The sequence below is a fragment of the Furipterus horrens genome, unplaced genomic scaffold (assembly GCF_987537825.1).
Source record: "Furipterus horrens unplaced genomic scaffold, mFurHor1.1.pri manual_scaffold_1, whole genome shotgun sequence".
Taxonomy (NCBI): Eukaryota; Metazoa; Chordata; class Mammalia; order Chiroptera; family Furipteridae; genus Furipterus; species Furipterus horrens.
This window is the reverse complement of record NW_028327171.1, coordinates 195,011,329-195,036,481: the sequence shown is the minus strand read 5'-3', so window position 1 is coordinate 195,036,481 and position 25,153 is coordinate 195,011,329. Positions and strand designations below refer to the sequence as shown.

Below are 25,153 nucleotides of genomic sequence, written 5' to 3'. Positions count from 1 at the left end.
GCAGCTTTATTTTCTGGAACTTCTGCTTATCTCTAGTTTGAAGTAGTTGTATTCCTTCTTAGTTTTGGAGGGAGACACAGCATGTCTGTCTAGGCCTTCATCTTGGCTGGAAGTCAGAGAGAGAGAAACATCAGTTTGTTATTCCGCTTATTTATGTATTCATTGGTTGATTATTGTATGTGCCCCAGCCCACTATCAAACCCACAACCTTGGCATATTGGAACAATGCACTAGCCAACTGAACTATCCAGCCAGGGCCTCACTGGTGTTTGTACATTTCTGGATGCACATTCAAATCACTTGGAGAACATTAGCAACCCACTGATATGTATTTAGAATCTTTAAGAATGGGATTCATCATCAGTGTTTTAAAAACCCTCCAAATTAATTAAAATGTATAGCCAGGGTTAAGATACAGTGGGTAAAGGAAGCTTCCCAGATCACACAGCTGCTCGACATCAGAACTTGAATTGGAATCCTGAATTCAAGTCCTGTGCTGTTCCCAAGGTTTTCTTCTTTATTTCTGTTCTCACAACAAGTCAACCTTGAACTAGGAAAGAATTACAAATTTGTTTAGCATAATTGCTTCAGGATATAAGAAAATACAGAATTAGAAATCATTTGAGCCAGAATTTATCTTTTAGGTCATCTGAGTTCAAGCCCATTGCTGTACAATTGTAGAAATGAAGACACATCACTTAAGCTTGTTGCAATGGATTCAGGTTTCTCTTTTCTAGCTTTCCAGTACTTTCCATTGTGCTTTGTACATGGCTGTTTTTTTGCTTTTTAATTGACTTTTTAAAATTCTGGTCAGTCTACAATTCCATTTCTGACCTCACATATGACATTGATTTATAAAGATATAGAAGATTATAGCTGAGGTCTGTGTCTCAACATCATTGGTTCCTCTAAGCCCAGTTCCATAGTTTGGCAGCATAAACAGTCTCACAGCAGCATAAGCCTAATAGTAAAGAAAAATACTGTACTATGAGGGACGTCCCACACATCTTTGGAGGTAATCTGTCCCAAGACAATACCTCTTGTTCTCCTACTTGTCTTTTGTGCCTCAAATGTTTCCAAGGGATAATTTTCTCATGCAATGAGTTTCTTGTAATATCCTTAGACTATCTTAATAACTCAACAACTGTAGCTTCTTAAATCCATAATACTTGTTTTAAGTAGTGCCAAATTTGGTGAGAAGCAAAAAAAAGAACACAGGATATAATGAAAATAAAATAATAGCAATAATGATAAGGAGGAGGAGGAAGAGAAGTTATTTATGCAGTACATACTGTGTACCAGATATTGTGTTAAGCACTTCATCGGCATGATCTCATTTAATCCTCACACAACTCTATGAAAGTAATAATTCTATTATTACCTCCATTTCAACTGATGAAGGAACTGAGGCTTGGAGAAGTTCAATAACTTAGCAAAGGTCATATGACTACGATGAAGCAGGGCTCTACCAGGAACCATATTTGCCTGACTCCAAAGCAAAATCTCCCAACCACATCATAATGACTCACAAACACCATAAATCTATCAAGTGTAATAATAAAACTCAACAAAAAATTACTGAAATTTAATCTTCTGCCCATTTCACATTTAATTAGCAATTAATTTACTTAAACGGAGATTTAAAAAAATACTGATGCCATATAATCTATGGTCCCAAAACAACTCACCTGACACAGTCTCTTCAAAGGACCTATAAATATTACACAGTCTCTTCAGAGGACCTGTAATATTCTGGTACCATGGCACTCGGTTATAAATACAATTTTAAATTTTATTTTTGTCTGTTTAAAACCACTGACACATCAATCCATATGCAGGACTGTTCTGAATTATGTTTCCAACTTCATATTAGAGATTTGATACAATTATTTTGTAATTTCCAAAACAAAACCTAATTATGATCCAGACATTTGTTTCTTTCATTGAAGTACTTACTACACCGCAGGAGAAGCCAAGATCCTCTCTTACGAGATAACTGGATTTTTTTCTAAAGGTTAAATGAACCACTATAGCCACCCATTGAATTGAATTGAATTGTCATTGTAATTAACAACATTGATTAATTTACCCCATTGAATACTGTAATATTAGCTTTTGCCAACATATTGATATGTTCAGATTTCTAACCATGTAACTATGAAAGCTTAAACTTTGATCAACTGTCATTATTTTTATTCTGTTGTTCTAAGGCAAAAAAGAACAACTAACATTTATATAGTTCCTTAAATAACATGACATGTTTTCACACTTTTTACCATTTACTATACATATCAAAGCATGTAAGTTAAAGCTGAACTAGCTATATTATTTCTGTTAAATTATCATGGGACCGGACTATTCATGTCACGCACATAGACATGGCTTAGAAATAGAAAACAAATAGAGACAGACAATCACTTCTTCAGAAGGAAAAGATAAACACTAGGCTTCTTCAGAGTCCAGTTCTAAGAAGTTTTATATGCTGTTCTGATAAATTATCTGAGGGATAAATTGCATGCTAAAATTCCCTGTCTTGCAGAAAACATTAAGTCTTCATGTAATAAAATGTTTGGGTCAACTGAGATAAACTATAAACAAATTTTCTGGGGCTGTGTTACATGGCCTGAAAACTAATAACAGAATTTCAGTATCAAAAGTTAAGTTCTGGCAAAAATAACCTAAACTGTTTATATACCAAAATAGCTATACATCCCACCACCTTCAAACATCACTATACACATAGATATTATCCAAATTACAGCTGGCAATAACATACACACACATACACACACACACACAACAATCCTTCAACACCAATATGGCAAACAGACTATGGAGTTGACTGTTGCTTGAATAAAAAAACTTCATCTAAAAATGACAACAAAACAATATGCATGACCAGATAGAAAATATGATCAAAATTACAACCAAACTATTATATACAAGCCCTATAAAAGAATTGGATGTGGTCCAGGAAAAATGCATTTTAAATGACCAAGCTGCTCCCAGATGAGGACAACCTAAAAAGATAAAGAACCACATCAACTGGTAAGATAAGGAATGAAAGAAGGATATTTTCTAAGAATTTAAAATCAGGAACAGTGTAGATAAGTAGACATAACCATCCAGATCCTAAAATATTTTAATGAAGGGGTAGCATATAAAATTTGAGAGAAATTTTGGGCAGATAACAAGTAATACCACATATTGTGTTAAATTTCATTTGTAGTAGACCCCTTTTGGGGAACTGTCCCTGCTCAGAGATCTCCCCACTTTTGAAAATATTCTGAGAAGGAGGTCCTTGTGACTATGTCTGTACTTCATGGTCTTGCTCCCCCAAAACACTTCCCAAACTCAGCATCACTTATTCATTTAGAATCAGGAACCTGCCTCTGGATGGACCACTCAGAGCATCTCATCTTCCAGGTACACTTGATTGGCTCAGTGTGGTTAATCAAGTCTTCACTTGAGACTTTTTCTGAAGGCAATTTTTTTAGAGAAGTTTAAGGTTCACATCAAAATTGAGGGCAAGGTACAGAGCTTTCCCTACACCTCCACTCCCACACATGCATAGTCACTCCCATTTTCAACATCCCCCATCAGAGTGATACATTTGTTACAACTGGTGAACCTATATTGACACATAATCATACGAAGTTTATAGTTCACATAACAATCACTTTTTGTGTTATACATTCTAGATGTTTGGACAAATGTATAATGACATATATCCAGCATCATAGTATTATAAAAAGTATTTCTCCTAAATATCTGTGCTCCACCTATTCACCCCCTTTCCCAACTTTGGCAACCACTGAACTTTCTACTGTCTTCTTAGTTTTGCTTTTTCCAGAATGTCATATAGTTGGAGTCATATAGTATGCAGCTTTATCAGATTGGCTTCTCTCACTTAGTAATATGCATTTTCTGGTTCCTTCATGTTTTTTCATGGTTTGATAGCTCATTTCTTTTTACTGTTGTATAATAGTCCATTGTCTGGCAGTACCACAGTCTATTCACTCACCTACTAAAGGGCATTTTGGTTATTTCCAAGCTTTGGAAGTTATGAATAAAGCTTCTATAAATATCTATTTGCAAGTTTTGTGTGAACTTAAGTTTTTCACACCTTTGGTAAATATCAAGGATCATAACTACTGGATTTTAGTTTTGTAAGAAACCATCAGACTGTTTTCCAAAGTGGTTGTTCCATTTCACACTTCCATGAGTAATGTATTAGTTCCTATTGCTCCACACCCTCACCAGCATTTGGTGTTGTAGGTTTGACCGTTTTAATAGATGTGCAGTGGTATCTCTTTGTTGTTTTAATTTACATTTTCCTTATGACATATGATTTGGAGCATCTTTTCATATGCTTATTTGTCAGCTGTATATCTTCTTTGGTGAGATGTTTAGTTAGGTCTTTGGCCCATCTTTAATTGAATTTTTTATTTTCTTATTGTTGAGTTTTGAGAGTTCCTTATATATTTTGGATAATAGTCCTTTCTCAGATATGCCTTTTACAGACATTTTCTCCAAGTTTGTACTTGTCTTTTCATTCTCTTGACACTGTCTTTTGCAGAGTATAAGTTTTTTATTTTAATGGGATAAAGTCCAGCTTGTCAATTTTCTCTCTCATGAATTGTACATTTGCGGTTGTATCTAAAAAGTCACCACCATATGCAAGGTTGCCTAGGTTTTATCCTATGTTATCTTCTAGGAGTTTTGTAATTTTGCATTTTGCATTTAGGTCTATGATTCTTTTTGTGTTAATTTTTTGAAGAGTGTTAGGCCTATGTCTAGATTCACTTTTTTGAATGTCAATGTCCAGTTTTTCCACCACTTTTTGTTGAAAAGACTATTGCCTTTGCTCCTTTAGCAAAGATCAGTTGACTATATCGATGTGGGTCTATTTCTGGGTTCTACGTTCTGTTCTATTGATCTATTTTTCTATTCATTCATTGATAACACACTGTCTTGCTTTATATATGACTTTACAGTAAGTCTTAAAGTTGGGTAGTATCAGACCTCCAACTTTGTTCATCTTCTTCAATATTATGTTGTCTATATAAACTTTAGAATCAGTTTATTGATATTTACAAAAAAGCTTGCTAAAACTGTGAAAGAGATAGCACTAAATCTATAGATCAAGTGGGGAAGAACTAATGTCTTGACAATAATGAGTCTTATTACTCTTGAACATAGAATATCTCTCTTTTTATTTTGTCCAGAGTTTTGTAGTTTTCCTCATATAGATTATATAAATATTTTGTTAAATTTATACCTAAGTATTTTATTGAGGCAGTGTGCCAATATAAATGATATTCCTTCATGCACAAGCCAAATAGAAGAGTTGAATGGAAATGTGGGGGGAATCACCACACTTCCATCTTTTTTAGTCCTTGATGGCATCACTAATCTCTACATTCCCTTCAGAAATGTAATACTACTTATGGTTTACTATTTTTCTAGATAAAAGCAGATCTAGTGCCTTCATCTTAGCGTTTTCCACAATAATATGCCACAGTTGAATGCATAAGAATGGGGTTCAAGAAGAAAGATTAAATTGAGGGTCATAGTGTAGGTGGTGTTCAAAGCCATGACATCACATTACTATATGAAACCACCAAGGAAATGAGTAGAGGTAGAAGAACTGAGGACTGACCCCTGGGCACACCAAATGTAACAGGAGGGAGATAGGCAAGGGCACTGGAAAGAATCAGCCTGTGAGCTATAGGAGCAACAAGAGCAGTGCCTAGAAGCGAAGTAAAGGATGTATTTCAAGAAGGAAAGAGTGATCAACTGAGCCAGAGCTCAACAGGAAAAAGAAAATGAAAACTGAAAATTCCCCATTGAATTTAGCAACATGAGGCCTCAAAACTAAACTATACATATCTTCTTTTTTCTCCAAAGCATTCATTGAGACAAGTTTCATGTACAAGTCCAAGATGGAGAGGACAGAGCTTATAAACAAGAATATGGAAGGGAGTTCAAGGACTCAGGGTGGAACCCCAAAAAGAGAGTAAAATAAACAGGGGGAAAGAGTAGAGGGCCAAGGAGAGGAGACTGACAGACTATCACAGGGTGATAATGACATGGTGGGGAAGGAGGCCTCCATTAAAATCTCATTTATTTATACAGATATACAGGAAGTTATGGGGGACCCTGGGGACCCCACTCCACCCTCCATGCCCCAGGAAAGGGGAAGAGAAGGCCATCTTTCCCCAAGGTTGACCCCATCAAGATTAAGGGGCTGCCTGCCCTTGGAGGAGTGTTGGGAGAGGTAGGAGCGGGCACCTCCCCAAAGGGCATCACCTGCTCCCCAGGCAGTTACTGGCCCTGGAGGAACTGGGTAGTGTCTGGAAAGTGTGTTGAGGAACCTAGAGGGCAGGGTGGTGGACTGACTGTTCTTCTGGGGTAGGCCAGGCCCAGCATTCCCATTGAAGACAGCCTGGGTTTAGCTGGCTCCATGACTCCTGGGGTGGACCCAGAGCAGGGATGTCTGGAGCTCCTCCCAGCATAGCTCCCACCCCAGTCTGGAAGGATGGAAAGAAGAGATAGGGGTTCAAAGAAAGAACCTGGCACCTTCTCGTGTCTTGGAAAAGTTGATCCTGGTGCAAGGGCCTTTAGCACCACCAGACTGAGGTAAGTGGGAAGAGGCAGGGCCTCCAGGCCTTCAGAGTGAGGCTGAGTCTCCTCAGTTACACCTGCCGAGCCCCACTCGCAGGCCAGGGCAGGGCCAACTGGGAGTCATGCAAAGACCTTGGCCAGGGCCTTGGCGCTGGTACTGACAGTGAGGGCCTTGCTGGGGTGACAGGCAACAGCATGGATGACCTCCTGGTGCTACTTCCAGTGGGCCATGATCTCCTGCATTCACATTTTATTGTCTAAGCTCGACAGATGCAGGGAGCAGCAGTGGCTTTTCAACATCAGGAATACAACATGAGATTTATGGCCAGGAAGGTGAGTGTCCAGGTGGGCAATGCATTTCCCTGTCCAGTTGTCCCGGAAGTAAACGCCTCTGTTGTCGTGGGCAGTGATGACGTGGGGCTGGTTTAGATGACTCACCACCTGGTTGGTCTGGGTTGGGCCCTGAGACTCCAGAGTGAGGAGGGCACTGACAGCCTCCAGGTCATATAGGACGGTGCCGCCAGATGGAAGGAGGCCACATTGTGGGCGGGCTCAGTGCTGGTGAAGGCCACTGAGGTGGGGGCTCCATGATCACTGGCCATTGAGAATGTACAGAGGCAAGTCCAGATGCTGCTACTGAGGTCCCAGATTCCAACAGAAGGAAGGAGCTGGGAGGTGGGACTGAAGGCCAGGCCCCACATGGTGCCCCCATGGGTCTCCAGGCGGTGGCTCAGCATGCTCAGTCATAACCATCTTGGGGGTCCATGTGGAGGTGTGGAATCTTCCAGCTGTGGAAAAGGGCATCTGCCCCCACCACTGTAACAGCATTCACTGTTACTGCCACGGCTACTGCCAACACGGGCCCCTGTGAGCCCAGAGGCACGGATAGTGCAGTATTCTTCTTGGCTATGACGGCCTTCTGCAGGTTCCAGAGTGTGAGCAGGCCATCAGAAGCAGTGAGCAAAGCTGACTGGCTGTGATGGAAAGCCAGGGAGCAGATGCCATTCTAGTGTGAGTGGAAGGTGAATTTGGGTTCCACATCTTCTTAAAGACATCTTTGCCATCAGATAGGTCTCAGCTGAGGTCATTGTCATTACTGACGGTCCTATCTGTCAAGTCCCCCAGGCTCACCTCCCTGCCCCCAATAGCATCCATGATGAAAACGTCTGAGGAAGAGCCAAAGGAACCTTCATGGGGCAAGGGCTGGGGTGTGTCAGGAGGCAGACCCATCACTTTGGGGGTCAACCCATCCACAGCCTGAAGGTCAGCTAAAATTATCTGTTATTTCACATACACACACACACACACACACACACACCAGCTTTCCAGCTCATGGTGGGTCCCTTCTCCAGCATATCACCAAGTGCCCAAGGGTCTGGAGAGCCTTTCCTGTCCTCTTCTGAGCCCAGGATGTCAAACTTGTTGATGGCATCCTCTGCATCACCCTCCTTGTCCTCATTCTCCATTTCAGTCACCAAGTCTCAGATGGCAGCTTCACATGCTGCTTCTTGTGCTGCTCACTGTCCTGTCCAGCTGGTTGTCCTTGTCGCTGTCTTCGTCCTCAGTTCTGCTGCAGGGAGATCTGCTCCAGCACCAAGCCCCAAGGTGCTCTCTGCCATCTCTGCCTGCTGCACTCCTCTTGATTTGTTCCTCTACCTGTTTCACCATCAGTGACTCCCCACCGCTGAGGCCCTAAGGCTCCCTTCACTGGGCTCCCTGGCCCCATTAAGCTCTTACTGGCATCCCAGGAGGGACCACACACACATGGACTGTATGTCCAAGGTAGTGTCATTGCAGCCCACCTCTTCCAGGTACTATCAGAGGAGCTTCCACCCCTCCTTCCACACCAGTGGGCTCTTCTCCAGGGTAACTGACCCCGCAGGGCCATTGGAGGCCTTTTCTGACAGTTCTGGTATCTTCTCCCTTTGATTGGGGTCTGTCCCAAACTTCAATTTATGATATTTGGCCCTCTCTTGTTTTGATGAAGATTCTAACATCTTTTTTTTTAGTATACTTTATTGATTATGTGGTTACAGTAGTCCCAATTTTTTCCCCTTTGCTCCCCTCTGCCCAGTACCCTCCTTTCCCCAGCAATCCCACCTCCTTTAGTTCATGTCCATGGGTTGTGCATACAAGTTCTTTGGCTTCACCCTTTCCTATATTATTCTTAACTTTTCTCTGTCTACTTTGTACCAACCAATTATGCTTCTTAATCCCTGTACCATTTCCCCATTTCTCCCCATCCCTGCTGATAACCCTCCAAATGATCCCCATACCTATGATTCTGTTCCTATTCTTGCTTGCTTAACTGAATTTTGTTTCTATTTTTTAGATTCAGTTGGTGATAGTTGTGAGATTTTTGTCATTTTAGAGTTCATAGTTTTGACCTTCTTTTTCTTAAGTAAGTCCCTTTAACATTTCATATAATAATGGCTTGGTGATAATGAACTCTTTTAGCTTTACCTTGTCTGGGAAGCACTTCATCTGCCCTTCCATTCTAAATGATAGCTTTGTTAAATAGAGTAGTTTTGGTTGTAGGTTCTTGCTTTTCATCACCTTGAATACTTTTGCTAGTCATTTCTTGCTTGCAAAGTGTCTTTTGAGAAATCAGCTGATAGTCTTATACACACCCCTTTGTAGGTAACTATCTGCTTTTCTCTTACTGATTTTATGATTCTCTCTTTATCTTTAGCCTTTGACATCTTAATTATGATGTGTCTTGGTGTGGTTCTTTTTGGGTCTAGCTTGTTTGGGACTCTCTGTGCTTCCTTGACTTGTATGTCTATTTCCTTCACCAAATTTGGCAAGTTTTTCTTCTTCTTTTTTTTTTACATAAGCTTTCAATTTCTTGCTCTTCCTGAAGAGGCACCCCTATGATTTGGATGTTGGCATGTTGAAAGTTGTCCCAGAGGTTCCTAAGCCTCTCCTCGTTTTTTTCAATTCTTGCTTCCTCATTCTATACTGGTTGACTGTTTTTTTCTTCTTTATTTTCCAAATCATTGATTTGAATCCAGGTTTCCTTTTCTTTACCATTGGTTTTGTGTGGATTTTCCTTCGTTCCACTTAGCATAGCCTTCACTTCTTCTCTTATGCATCTGCTGTACTCAGGCATATCTGTTAAGCCTGTGAGCATCTTTATCACCAGCATTTTGACTCTGTCTGTTAGGTTGGCTATCTCCTTGTCTGTTAGGTTAGCTATCTCCTGGTCACTTAGTTCTCCCACTGGAACCTTGATCCATTCCCCTTTTGGGGCCATACTTCTCTGTCTCCTCATCTTGACAGGCTCCTGTGTTTGTTAGTCTCTGTGTCTTAGGTACAGCTGTCACCGGTTTCACCATGTTGTGGCACTGTATATGGGGGAGTGGTCAGAGAGGGAACAATGCTGCTTGCTCAACACTTGTCCCTTTTCCAGGCACTTCTTTCACTTTCGTATGGGACTGGGGTCTCTCTAGCTGTTGACCTGGCCATCATTCCCAGAGTGGGTGGGTCTGTGGACATTCTAGGACTGTGGGGGCCCTTTAAACAAGCAGACTTTGCTGAGAGACCCGCAGTTTCTGCCTCCACCCCAACCCCCACTGGTCTGCACAGTCAGAAGCAATGAGGCTTGATTTTCCCTGGTGCTGAGACCGTGAGCTGCACAATCTGGTCAGATGCTAGGTGTGCTCCCCAAGTGTCCCTCCCCACTCTTCAAAATGTGTGAGTGTGCCCTCTGCTGGCCTGCCGCTGCCGCTAACGCCACCGCCACCACCACCGCCACTGCCATCACCACACCGCGTCCTCTCTGCTTGGGCTCCACGCCTCCTACCTGTCTGGATGAATATTTCTTCTTTATATCTTTGTTGGTTGGACTTCCATGCAGCTTGATTTTCTGGAACTTCTGGTTGTCTCTGGGTTTGAGGTAGTTGTATTCTTTCTTAGTTTTGGAGGGAGACCCAGCATGTCTGTCTAAGCCACCATCTTGGCCAGAAGACTGCGTGTATCTTTTGATCTCAAGATTCTAACATCTTGATCAGCCGCACCAGGTCTGTCTTGAGATGCTCCTGCCCTTTCATTTATCCTTGGAGGAAGACCACCTGAGCCTGCAACTCAGCCTCCCAGCCAGTCCTCTCTGCTTCAAAGGTGTGCACTCGTGCCAGATAAAGTACAGGATCCGGGGCAGGCTCAGAGCCTCTGCCCATGTCCCCCCACCCCACCGTGGGCCTGAAGCTGCCCTCACCGCTGCCTCCCTTAGCAGCCGGGCCAGGCCTTCGATAGGGGACAGAGACTGTGATCATCTAGTCCAGCTGGGGCAGCGCCCAAGTACAGGGGGCGGCAGGAGGTTCCCAGGTGGCACCTGTATTATACATATCTTAAATATAATTGTTTGTTCCCTTAGTTTGTCCTGTGTCTGCTAAATCTGGGAGCACCTGGGGACTATGAAGCTGCTTCTACCCAGATGTTTTGTCTACACGTTGTAGTGACCTATTAGAAAATATTTACTGCTAATACACTCGTTTATCAGAACAATGTGTAATTAAAGTTTTTCTATGTGATCTTTTCCATTGTAATGCAGTGTCTTGCTTAAACAATTTTTAACCTTTCAGAAAGGGAGATTTTGTTTGTCCAAGGTCATCCTGCAGCCTTGAAAGAGCTTTCTTCAGCCTATAATAGGAAATACTGAGTTTTACCAAGTTACATTTTAGGTCACAGAGAATATGACCCCACCACCAGGAGCAGCATGGGGTGTGTGTATGATGAGGGCAGTGAACTAACACTACTTGGATCACAAATGTTTGTTCTTGCCCACAACTCTGTAGTTCTGAGGAAGACAAAGACCTAGAAGAACATTAAGATGACTGGAAGGTAGCATTCCCCAACATTAATCACATTAGGACCTACATAAAAAATGATAATGTTTAGCCCTGGCTGGTGTGGCTCAGTGGATTGAGTGCTGACCTGAGAACCAAAAGGTCGCTGGATGGATTCCCAGTCAGGGCACATGCCTGGGTTGCGGGCACACAAGAGGCAACCACACATTGATGTTTCTCTCCCTCTTTTTCTCCCTCCCTTCCCCTCTCCCTAAAAATAAATAAATAAAATCTTTTTAAAAAATGATAATGTTTAATAATATCTATATGACACACTGGGGTAAACATAGAGGTCTTCTGTCTGCCAGAGGTGACTATCCCAGTGATTCTGATCACCTCAGATCCCATCTGGGTACCCCAAAGACCAAGAGGCTCAATATCTTAGCACACTATATGCCTAGGAATATCAGTTGGAAAATCCTGCCTTAAGTTCACAGTCTATGAATTATTTATCTCTACATTCTGAGAATCTAGCAGAGGGTTGCAGCACTCAAAAATATTATTGAATGATAGACATGAACATGCAGTTTCCTTTTGACCCTAGGGAATGGAACATGCAGGATTCAAATAGCTGAAGTCCTCAGGCTGGACTGACAATTCAGAATCAGTGTAATCAGAGGATCCTGATAGTTGTCCTCATCTAACACAGGTTTAAATACATATATGTATAATATAAAAATGCAACCAGCAGCATGAGGCAAACATGCAGTCATTACTGATAGAAATGCAAGTGGGTGCCACCACTCTGGAAGTGCAAGCAATATGCCTTAACATTTTTATATGCTTGGACTTTTAGGAATCTCTCTCGATTAAAATTTCAAAACTGCAAACAAAATGTATATACAAAGATATTTACATAGCATTATTTTGCACAACACGGGCCTTGATTAAGTAAATTACATATGAATTTTATGAAACTTTTTAAATTTCAGTTACAAAAAGTTTTGATGACACAGAAAAATGCTTATATTGTAATATTAGGTGAAAGAAACAATACAAAATGATATATGAATTATAATTTTAATCATTTTAAATATATATATACACACACGCAACATATCAATATTCAAGAAATGACCAAATGACCACTAGGGATAAGAATTTGGGGAATTTTTGTTTTCTTCTCTTTGCCATTCCATATTTTCTTAATTTTTACAGTAATATTGATGTATTTTTATATTTTAGTAAAATTATTTTTTTAGAATTTATAGTGAGATGTAAAGTGCTTATAATAATAAGTAAGGAAAGGGTTTAGTCAAAGAACCTGCGTGAAGGACTCATGGACATGGACAGCGGGGAGGGATATGATTGCGGGAGGGGGAGTGGGGGAGAGAAATTAGGGGAAGAGGGGACAACTGTAATTGAAAAATGAAAATTAAAAAAAACATGCTTATAATAGTAAGTAAAAATAAATAAATATGCATAGTATAATTACAACTATTTAATTTTTATAAAAAGTATAGTTTTAGAAAAGAAAACTTCAAAATGATAAATGTGATTGTGTCTGGGTAATTAGATTGAGCGAATTATTATTCTTCTCTTTATTTTTCTATATTTTTTCAATTTCACACAATAAAAATATTTTAATTTTATGTAGATAACAACAATAAAATTCTTTACTTTTTATTCTAAATTCAAACATTAAGTGATACTTGGTAGAATGTGTTCAAAGTAGAAGACTAAGTAAGGCTAAGTTGGAGGAGGATCTAACTGGAATGCAAGGAAAAATAATCTTTTGCAAAAACATCAGTGAGTCTAAAACAGACTCATTGTAAGCATGAAAAGACTTTGTTCAATTCCATTTTCGTAATCTAGTCTGCAGTCACTGTTAGACTTGAGAACAGCAGTTCAACTTTGACATTTTCTGTACTATTACAAAGAGTGACTTCTCTCTCTGTCCAAAACAACTCCAGCCAAGTCAATTTTTTAATTTAATGCGTTTCTAGAAACAAGATACTGTTGAACATACATAAGGACAATAAAAATACGATGTCTCTTTGTCGTCTTTTTTATCTTCAATATGTTTTATTAAGATCCAGAGATGCCTGAATGACAATGGTCCCAGATAGAGGGACATAACTGATCCAGATCAGAGAAGGTCAGAGGGCTGGTGGGCGGTTTGGTGGTAGATTTTTGTCAAGAAGATGAATTGATAAAAAAGACCTAATACATCTAAATATACTAAAAAGAGACTTAGACAGCTGGAGGAATTTAGCCTTGAAGTGGCAAACATGAAGAACAAGATTATTATTAAGTCCAAGAAAAGTAAAAGGCAAGAAAGGAAAAGTCATCATGTAATATCAGCTAATGATAGCATTTTGTAGGAATAATAATATAACCTATAAATATTAATCTAATCAAAATTATGAGATGACTATATTGAGGGGTTGGATATATACATGGATGTGTTCTCGTTCACCATCGCAAATTCCATAGCAGGGGATCAGTAGATTATGTATAACATCCACTAAAAAAAAAGTAGTAATATAGGCATGTTATTTAGGTATATGAAAGTAAATACCAAAAACAATGAGCTAGTAGTGGTCATGGAAATGGTGAGGCTTGCTGCTGGAATATGAGCATATCTAGGATGGAAAGACACACCAGGCCAGGCTGCTATAACTAACCCTCTTTCTCTCACCAAACCTGAAACAAGTTCCCTTAGGGGATTTCTTCGTGAGTAGATGCTTAATTACACCGTGCTCGCCACTCTATTTCAGTGTTTGCTTTTTAATGCAAAAAAATTAGAAACATCTGCTCTACAGTCATTTCTGTATTGGGAAAATTGAAACGTTATTTCAATAAATGAGCATTTCATTCTTCTGCACAGTTTTTGTTTTGCAGAAACCATCTTTTCATAAGCAAAGGGTAGCTGAGTATTTCAGTCGTTCCTTACTTCCTCGCCCCTCCCCTTGCCCATGGGACTGAACACATTTGGAAAACAGCTTGATGCATTTAGCCCACATATACACAAGAGCCATTAACCATAATGGGGCTAATGAGTCTAAATTTAGACCTACTACTTTTGAAAGTCTCATTTTCTCTTTCATTGATAATACTTTTTATTCTCTGTAACAGGGGGAGGTCCAGTTTTTCTGTGTGTGAAGCAAGGAGTTTTATCTTTTTTTCTTAGTGGTACTTAAAATGTTTTCATTGCATGAAATTTGAGTTTTGGCTTTAGGTGCTCTTTTTACTTTTTTTTCAACATGATATTATTGATTATTTTAGTCAAAGGTCTTATTAGTATTTCTGTATATTCCAACTATTTGCAGAATCTATATGTTTCTCTGTGGTTTTTTGTTTGTTTGTTTGTTTTATTTTTGAGGCACGCATACACAGGTACACTTCGTGGAGTTGGCAGCCAGCCAAATGACTATATTCTGGTAAGGAAGCAGGGAAGATCACCTCTCCCAAGGATTTCTACCTCCAGCCAAGGGAAATGTGTCTTGAAGAGATGTATGCAGATAGGAAGCAACTTATTTGCTTGTTCTGTTGCTAGAACATTAACTAGAAGACAGGCTGTGGGTGGTCATATGAGAACAAAGAAGCAACAAACAGAGCCCAGGTAGCCTGGAACAGTAAAAGTTACACTTTTTAAAACACTTTTTTGAATACTGATACTGATTCTCATCTTTAGTACTAAGGGTATATCTGTTCTTTATCTAAGACCCTAGAAATTAAAATGCACTCTATCACAAAGTACCTGCTCAATAGAAAACCAGTGGGTTTTTTTTCCCTTTTAATTATTTTAGAATAAAAAGAAAACTAAATCAATTATTGCATTCTAGATTACTTTTACATGCATTAAAACTGCATTGTATTAGTTTTTTACCAAGTCAAAATGCTTAAATACAGAGCATGTTACACTTTACTTTGTACTGTTGGCAACATGAAAAACTTTTCACCCTTTTCTAGCCATTTCTTCATGGCCTCTGTGGACTTGATTAGACATTTTCACCTTGGCTGAATCCGGTAGAGGATAGGTCCAAGTCCAGACTTAGCAGTTCCTGAAGAGCATGTAGTTTTGTATATGAGCCTGTATTTAGCTCTGGAGTTACTACATTTTGGAATTCAGTTTTGAGCTACTTAAAGCCACATTTGGTAATTTGGTGGATTTGATGGTAATCCTGTATTTTGACTATGTGGAAGAAATCTAGACTTTTGGATTGAATGTAAAATGCTTCCTTTTCCTATATTAATAGATATACAAGTTTATTAGACCTTGGATTTATAGTGCTGTGACCAGTGTGTGTGTGTGTGTGTGTGTGTGTTGGGATCTATACCATTAGGGGCATCGGTTTTATGATCTGATATCTACTGGGTTGTTTTTGCTTGCTTGTTTTGTTTTGTTTTGTTTTGTAATGAAGGAGCTAGGTTAAGAAGATTTTTCTATGTTCAGCAAAATTATATGCTGATATTCTGAAGATCGATCTAAAAGACTGCCTTTTGATTTTAAGTTTTTGTCCATCTCTCTTACCCAGGCCTTTATTCAGAATCTGGAAAGAAATGAGAAAGTTAAGTTATGTAATTTTTAGGAATCTCACCAAGATCATAACCTAAACCCTGCTTCAAAGCAGAACAAAACATTTCTTAATTGTTTTCATTCATTCTGGTCATCATCTCATTTTTATGTGGGTATCAGGCTTTATCTATGAAGTGTTAGAATAATGAAGGATTGCATATCACTATAGCAGAGCAAATAGCTTAAAATTGAATCCTAATCATCCCATGGGACAAGAGTTCTTTGGCCATTCCCATTGCCAGAGAGTTTTTCCTGGCAGTCCCTCTCACAGGTCCAGCCTCCTGCATGGTGTGTACACTTCCTGACAGTGCCCGATGTAAACATCTGTAATACAGGGCATTGGCGTTGAATATTTATTAGGTTTCTCAAAAAACTCAGAGTGAGAAACTTATTTATATTTTCCTTTTGGGGGCTATGTGCAGATGTTAACATTTTAAAGTGGATTAGTTTTACAGATCTAGAACAAATAGTCCAAAAATGTATATAGAACCAAAATAGACCCCAAATAGCCACAGCAATCTTGAGAAAGAAGAACGAAATTGGAGGGATCAAAATACTTGATATTAAACTATACTACAAGGCCACTGTAATCAAGACAATCTGGTACTGGCATAAGAACAGATACATAGATCAATGGAACAGAATAGAGAACCCAAAAATAAACTCATGTTTCTGTGGTTAATTAATATTTGACAAAGGGGGCATGAGCATTCAATGGAGTAAAAATAGCTTCTTCAATAAATGGTGTTGGGAGAACTGGACCAGTGCATGCAATAAAATGAAACCAGACCACCAACTTACACCATATACCAAAATAAACTCAAAATGGATAAATTACTTAAATATAAGTCATGACACCATAAAAGTCCTAGCAGAAAACATAGGCAGTAAAATTTCAGACATCCCATGTAGCAATATTTTTGCCAATATATCTCTTAGGGCAAAGAAAATAAAGAAAAGAAAAAAACAACAAATGGGATTACATCAATTTAAAAAGTTTCTGCTCAACTAAAGAAATCATCCTCACAATGAAAAGGGAACTGACTGTATGGGAGGACATATTTGCCAAAGATACCTCAAACAAGGGTTTGAGCTCCAAAATAGATGAAGAATTCATATGATTCAACACCAGGAAGACAAACAACCCAATTTAAAAATGGGCAGAGGGAGACTTCTGGCCAAGATGGAGGCCTAGACTGACACGCTCCATCTCCCTCCACAACTAAGAAGGAATACAACTACTGCAAAACCAGAAATAACCAGAAGTTCCAGAAACTAAAGCTACATGGCAGCCCAATGTATGAGATTATAAACAAGTGGTGCTTGTCCAGACAGGTAGGAGGGGCGAAGTCGGGGCTGAGAGGTTAAGCTGTGTTGGCAGCGGCAGCTGGGGCGAAGGCGGTGGGACTGCGGTAAGCACAGACACCCATATTTAAGGGAAGGCGAGAAGCACCTGGGGAACAGCCCCAGCTGCAGACAAAACCTGTCAGCTCACAATTCCAACACCGGGGAAGGCAGACCCCCATTGCCTTGGACTGTGAGGGCAGGAGGGTGTGGGGATGGCTCCCAGTCTCCCAGACGAGAGCGAATGGCAGAAATCCATCTTGGACCCCAGCCCCCACACAAAGTACCACAGCATGGTGAGAAGGGTCACCTGGTAGTGATGAGTGCACGGGGCTCCACCACCTATAGCGTAGGAAGTGTGACAGCCCCACCCAGGAAACAAAGGTAAACACAAACTGTCAGGATGGCAGGGGTCATGATAGAGATCCCAATCATGCAGCTGACCAGACAGGAAATATATGACCTATCAGACCAGCAGATAGGAAATCTTTCTGAGGCTCAGTTTAGAGCTCTGGTTATAAGAAAACTTACAGATCTAACAGCGGATCTTAAACAAGACGGGGAAGAAATGAAGGCTAGCCCTGCTGAAATGAACAAAAATACATATGAAACAAGTGGTGAAGGAAGGAAAACCAGGGATCAAATCAACAAATCGGTATATAAGGAAGGAACAAACAGTCAACCAGTGCAGAAAGAGGAAATGAAAAGTGAGGAAAATGAGGAGAGGCTCAGAAACCTATGCAACAGCTATAAGCAAGCCAACATCCAAATCATAGGGTTGCCAGAAGGTAAAGAAGAAGAACTAGAAATTGAAAAATTATGTGAAAAAATAATGAAGCAGAACTTCCCTAACTTAGGGAAGGAAATAGACCTATAGGTCCAGGAAGCACAGAGAGTTCAAAAAAAACTGGACCCAGGGAGAACCATACCAAGACACATTATAATCAAAATGTCAAAAATTAAGGATAAAGAGAGAATCTTAAAAGCAGCAAGAGAGAAGAAGAAAACTATGTACAAAGGGGCCCCAATAAGACTATAAGCTGATTTTTCAAAAGAAACTCTGCAAGCAAGAAGGGACTGGCAAGAAATATTCAAAGTAATGAAAAGCAAAAACCTACAGCCATGATTACTCTATCCAGCGAAATTGTCATTCAGAATAGAAGGGCAGAGGAAGTGCTTCCAGGACAAAGTAAAACTGAAGGAATTCATCAGATCCAAACCATTGTTATATGAAATGTTAAAGGGACTTGTTTAGGAGAAAGAAGATCAAAACTATGAACATTAAAATGAAAACTGTATCACAACAACCAACAACAGAAGCTAGGGAACTGAAACAAAGGCAAACTAAGTAGGCAACGAGAGTGGAAAAAGAATTATAGATGTGGGGAACATATTGGGAGGAAGTCAGTGGGGAGGAGGAAAAGGGGAAAGGGAGGGAGGTGGTACAGGAAGTAAGAAGCATAGTAGGAGGGAGTGGAGTAGACAGGAAGATACTGTGAAGAACTATATGCACAACCAATGGGCATGGACTAAGGTGGGGGGACAACTGGAGGGAGGGATGTCACTGGGTGGAGGGGAACAAAGGGAAAAGAAATTGGGACAACTGTAACAGCATAATAAATAAAGCATTTTTTTTTAATGGGCAAAGGGCCTGAATAGACACTTCTCTAAGGAGGACATACAGAGGGCCCATAGTTATATGAAAGAATGCTCAACACCACTAGCCATCAGAGAGATGTAAATTAAAACCACAATGAGATACCACCTCACATTGGTCAGAATGGCCATAATTAATAAATCAACAAACAACAAGTGCTGGCAAGGATGTGGAGAAAAGGGAACTCTCATGCACTGTTGGTGGGAATGCAGACTGGTGCAGTCACTGTGGAAAACAGTATGGAATTTCGTCAAAAAATTAAAAATAGAACTGCCTCACAATCCCATGATTCCACTGCTAGGAATATATCCTAAGAATCCTGAAACACCAATTCAAAAGAACTTATGCACCCCTATGTTCATAGTGGTGCTATTTACAATAACCAAGCATTGGAAACAGCTCAAGTGACCATAAGTAGATGAGTGTATTAAAAAAAACTGTGGTACATTTACACAATGGGATACTACATAGCAGAAAAAAAAGAAGGAAATTTTACCTTTTGCGACAGCATGGATGGAAAGGGAGACTACTGTGCTAAGTGAAATAAGCCAGTCAGCAGAAGACAAGTACCATATGACCTCACTTATAACTGAAACCTAATGAGCAAAATTTGAAAATGAGAAAAATAGAACCAGAGACAATGGAAACATGGAACAGACTGATAGCTGTAGAAAGGGAGGCAGAAGGGAAGAATGGTGGAAGAAAGGGGAGGGGACTAGTCAAAGAACATGTACGAATATCTCACAGACGTGGACAAGGAGAAGAGATTGTGCATTAGAGGATGGGTTCGGTGGAGCAGGGCAAAAGGGGAAAAAATGCGACAACTGTGATAGAATAAACAACAAAAGATAAAGTAGAAGAAGTTAAGTGGGTTGGAACTCTTTTCAATCAAATGAAGCATAGTTTTAAGTAACTGCTTATAAGTTAGTATTACTCCCCCCTCCTCCCCATTTCTGATCATGTCTTCACCTCACATTTGATAAACGGATGCTTTAAGTTATTATAAGTGCATGATATGTTAAGGGTGTTTTTTTGAGTGATATTTACATATTATTGTCAACATGGTTGAAAGGTGTAATTATTTAAGTTGAGGGGAAGTGTAAGTAGATGCCAAATTTGGCTTTACTGGAGAAACAGCTGCATTTGTCTTTTCTACTGCAGTTCATGTGGAAAAGACAATTTCAGGTACTGTATGTGCTAACCTCTTGCTGGACATCATAAAGAACCCAACTAAAACAAAGTTTTAAACTATTTCATATGTGCAAATCTATTGAAGCCAATATTATATTTTAGAGATTTGTGTCTTTGTACTGCAATTCTGTGACTGTTAATTTAAAAAAACATGAAATTAAACTACTATGATGTCATTTTTCTGCTTAACCCTTTATATGTTTATTTGCAAATTAGGAAGATTGACAGAAAAAAAGGTAAGGACAGATGTGCAGTGCTATTTTTATTTAAAATTTTTAATAAGAAATTAGAGAAAATATGGTTCCATTTGTTGACAGACTATTGCATGCCAGATCAACAAATGCTCTCATGAACAAATATCAACATTTGCGGCATTTATTCTGACCTTTCCAGAAGAGCTTGGATGCTTCAAGATCATAAAAGTCTTAGTTCCTAATACGGATGCTGTTGTGTGTGAGGGTTTGTTTTTTAACATAAAATATGTTGTTTTTTGTGTGATGGAACAGTTTTAAAAAATGAACTCTCACAGATACTAAAGCTGGGCATTCAACATACTATACTTGACTCAAGTTCTCACAGATGTGATGCAAACAAATGTTCTCTCAACTTACATCCAGGATAGCTAAAATATTACTTTAACACATGTGAAAAGTAGAGCACTATAACTATTTGGCTAGATATAATTCCAGGCTGTCTAAGTTGAGTAATTTCCTCAGGCATTCCAACTTTGATCAACCACAGCAAGAAATCATAGCACATCTGTAAAGCAGCCAATGCATCTGTACTTATATCCTGAGGTAGAGAGAAAAGAGAGAATGCCAAGGAAGAAAGAACACTTTCTGCCATTAAGGAGCACTTGAAATGGAAAATATTTTTGTTCCCCTAGGAACTCTTTTTAGATCATTGAGCCTCAGATGTCTAACTATGCCCTGTGATTCTGTATTAATAAATGAAAGATACTCCATTTGGCCTAGCACATATGTCTTCTAGTTAATTCTGCTGAAATATACTGGCTAAAGTCCATTACTTCTTAAATGTTTCATTCTTTTTTAATGTTTATTTATTTTTAGAGAGAGGGGAAAGGAAGGAGAAAGAGAGGGAGAGAAACATTGATGTGAGAGAGAAAACTCAATCGGTTACCAAGGACCAAACCCGCAACCCAGACATGTGTCCTGACCAGAAATGAAACAGGCGACTTTCACTTTGTGGGACCACGCCCAACCAATTGAGCTACACCAGTCAGAGCAATATTTCATTCTTTAATAATTTAATATTAATTGGCTAAAAACATAAATAATAGTGTACATGTTAGCAAAAAAAGAACAGAAGAAAGAAGAGAAAACAATCAACTAAAGTAGTTAATATTTGCTTCTGAGAAAGGAGAAATGGAGAAGATAAAAAAGTTGAGATAGAGATTACTGTTTAAATAAGAAACGTGTGGAATTATTTGACTCTTTAAACAAATGAGTTTAAACTTCAGTGCAAATTTGAAATTTATATTAAGGACAATATCCACACTCTTACAAATCATCTCCTTCAATTTCCAACATAGTGAGCTGGACAGTGGATATGACTCAATGTGGCATTTATTGTCTAGTTATCCATAGTCACCTAAGAAAATAAGCACATGACATATTTTTAATTATAAAATTAGCAGGTTCATGACAACTAAATACAAAATGTCATCCTGAATTGATCTTGGACCAAAAGTCTATCACATTTTGGAATAACTGCCAAAATGAAAATAAGCTCTATAGATTTAAATAGTAATATTCTTTTAATATTATTTCCTGATTTTGATAACTGCATCATAGTTATGTAAAAGAAGTTCCACCTTCTTTAGAAACATAAACTGGACGATTTAGGGGAAAGAAACCATCAGGTCTAGTGTTTTTTTCAAATAATTTGGAAAAATATTTACATTTATATCTATCTTTCTGCATAGAAAGAATGATAAAGCAAATATAGAAAAATGTTAACAATTAGTGAAACTAGATAAAGGGCATATGGGAGTTCTTTGTACTAACCTTGCAACATTCTGTAAACTTGATTACTTGAAAATTATAATAATAAGCAAGCCAAAAGCCAACAATAATAAGTGTCTGGGAAGACAGACCAAGACATTGACATTCAGCTCAATATTCTAATTATTATATGCATCTCCCATTCTGAAGGACAGTTTTCTGTAAAATGTAGTGGTTTGAACATTTAAGAAACTCACTTAATTTAATCTAGACATCATCCTCATTGGCGTTCAAATGTTTAGGTTGGTTGGCATGTCCAGTCAAAATTCTTCTAGCAATAGTCCCAAGGGAATAGTTTCCTACTCTTTTTTCTTTGAACATATGTTCTTCTCTAGTGTGAGTCAATTAACATGTACTTCTTTTATTCCAGCCTAGACTTGATCTAGTCATTTTAGTCTTTCAAAATACAGATTAAAAAACCAACTGTTTTATTTACATACTAATTAGAACTGTGTATGGTTATTAGTATGTTGATAAAAGCTTATTTTTCTCACTTAGCAAGATGTCAAGTGGTGGGCTTCTGCCAGCGTTTGCCCAACTCAATGATATCAGGGCTGGTATTTCTATTATTCTCTTGGTCTTTGTCTCATGGTCACGAGATGGCTGCCACATTTTTAAATGTCAAATTCAAGGCAGGAGGAAACAGGTAGGAGTAGCACTAACCACATCTACCCTTTTCTTAGCAGACTTCTGTTTACATGTTATTTACTACAGCTGTGTCTCATAGGCACCCCTAAGGAAGAGCAGGAGAGGCTGGGAAAGCAGAGAACAAGATTATTATAATTGACTTCTTAGATCATGGGTATTACTTGGGAATCCTTCTTGCTTAAGCACATTGACATTTCAAACAAAATCAGGGTTCTGTTAGAAAAGGAGGAGGGCATAGGGATATTGGGAAGACACCAGAAGCATCTTCCATAGATTCCCAGTTCTTGTTATCAAACAATTTATTTACAGTCCAGAGAATAGCTATTCATTTGATATGAAGCTCTACCTGCTAACCAAATTCCTTTTTATTAGTCAGCTCCAAGTGAATATGTGGTCAAGTACATTGTTAAGGCCTGTTCTACTGGCACTTAAAGTTGTTTTCTGGGTTGTTCAACAACTTCAACTCTTCAAAGTTGGGTCTATCTTCTCAATTGAACTCTGAGGATGAAGTGTCCTCAAAGTAGGTGTGTAGGAGTTAAAGTTAGAGTTTTATAGGCAATTTTCAAACTTCACAATCAATTTTATTAAGGGAACACATTGCTGAAAAGAAGTGAGCTTGTCAGAATAATTCTATAAGCAAAATTTATATGTCATATAACTACTTGGAGCCTCTTCAGCTTATTCATCATAGTGCTTGTTGCAGAAAGTCAGGAGAGACTTTGGAAGCCAATTTGTACCAAGTGTAATGCATTAATATTGGCTGAAAACAGCTTTAGTATTCTAGCAAACTACCCAATGATAAATGCTACAGTGGTCCATGTATCATCTACTGCAGTGCGGTTATATATAATTGCACAATTATTCTTGTGACTAATATTTTCATGTCTTCAGTCTATAGGAAGAAACTGAAGCACAGGAAACAGTTTGTGTAGGAAGAACACGGAGTAACAAAGGGAGAGAGGTGAGAAACAGGGATTGATTTAAAGAGCACCTTCATGATCAAGATTGTCAAAATAAGAGGAAAAAGTGTAATTTTTTAGTTCCAGTTCACTAACATGTTTTTACTGGGTCCAATATATTGTTTATACTATTAAGCTTTTTATTTCATTTACTTTATTTTAATTCTCACAATGTCTTTTTTTTTTTTTCATGGTCTATCAGATCCGTCTACTTCTATTTTGTAATTTCTTGTTCTCTATCTCTTTGAAGATCTGGAACATAACATTTTAAAATCATTGGATATGTTCCTATTTTTTTGTGTTCATTATGAGTGAATCCATCTGATTGATAATTTTGTTACAAAATGTGTTTAGTGGTAGTTTTCTTAAAGGTGAATTTATATTCAGGTTGTTAGGCTGATATTGGGTGGTATTAGTCTTTGTTGTGTTGTCTTAGCTTGTTTTCTCTCTCTGTGATTCCCCCTCACTATGTCTAAGTCTTGCAGCTGCCTCCACTAGGCCTCTGGGGAGACCCACCACCCAAGGCCATAATCTGGTCCTGCCCTGGAAAGAGTGCTCCAAGCAGAGTGATGGGGCTATTTTAGATCTAGTTACTGAACCAAACAGGTCCTATTGCTGGGCTTGCTCCACTTCCTCCTGTCTTCTGCAGGGACTCGGCTGTATAAAGTCACAGTTTCAAGCAAAGATCAGAGCTATTTCAACTGGTTTCATTGTCAATGCTGGCCCCACTAGCCTTTGGTCTTACAGTGTGATGCGGGCCCTGCTGCCCCGCCACATGTGGGGCACTTCAGTTGTCATCCCCTTGAAGGAGTCGCACTCTTCCACCTGCCTATTTCTGGAACTGGAACCCAGCAGGCCTATGCTGCAGTCCCCACTGACTGTTGAGTGCTTCCACTTCTGGCCCACAAAAATGTTTAGCTATTGTTTGTCTTGGATTTGTTTTTTTGTTTGTTTGTTTGTTTTTCCATAGCTGTCTTTCAAATTTGGAGCAGAGAGGAAATTTTTGAGGACACACTCACAGTACCACTTGATGGGGAAGTCTGGAAAGAAAAATAGAGTGTGACTGCAGACAACTCTGTAGATCAGGAGTCAGAGTTGAAGAATGTTAGAGTTTTGCTTAAGCATGGCCCTGCTTCCAAAGACACAGAAACAATCTAACCGAAGGCAGCAGGAGTATCAGCTGAGGAATGAATAATGCTCAAATGCATATTTACTGTAAGACTAACAAAGACATATTCTAAAGAGGATGAAGGAGAAGAGGAAACATTGCCAGGATAATCCATATGGTTTACAGAGGCCATCCATCTCATCAATCCCCATGACCTCAGTTTCAG

General features: G+C 39.1%; 1 pseudogene; it reads right to left on the bottom strand.

The window, feature by feature from the left end:
• The window catches only part of LOC150022566 (striatin-4-like), a 33,224-nt pseudogene that overhangs the window by 7,942 nt on the left and 129 nt on the right, over positions 1-25,153 (bottom strand).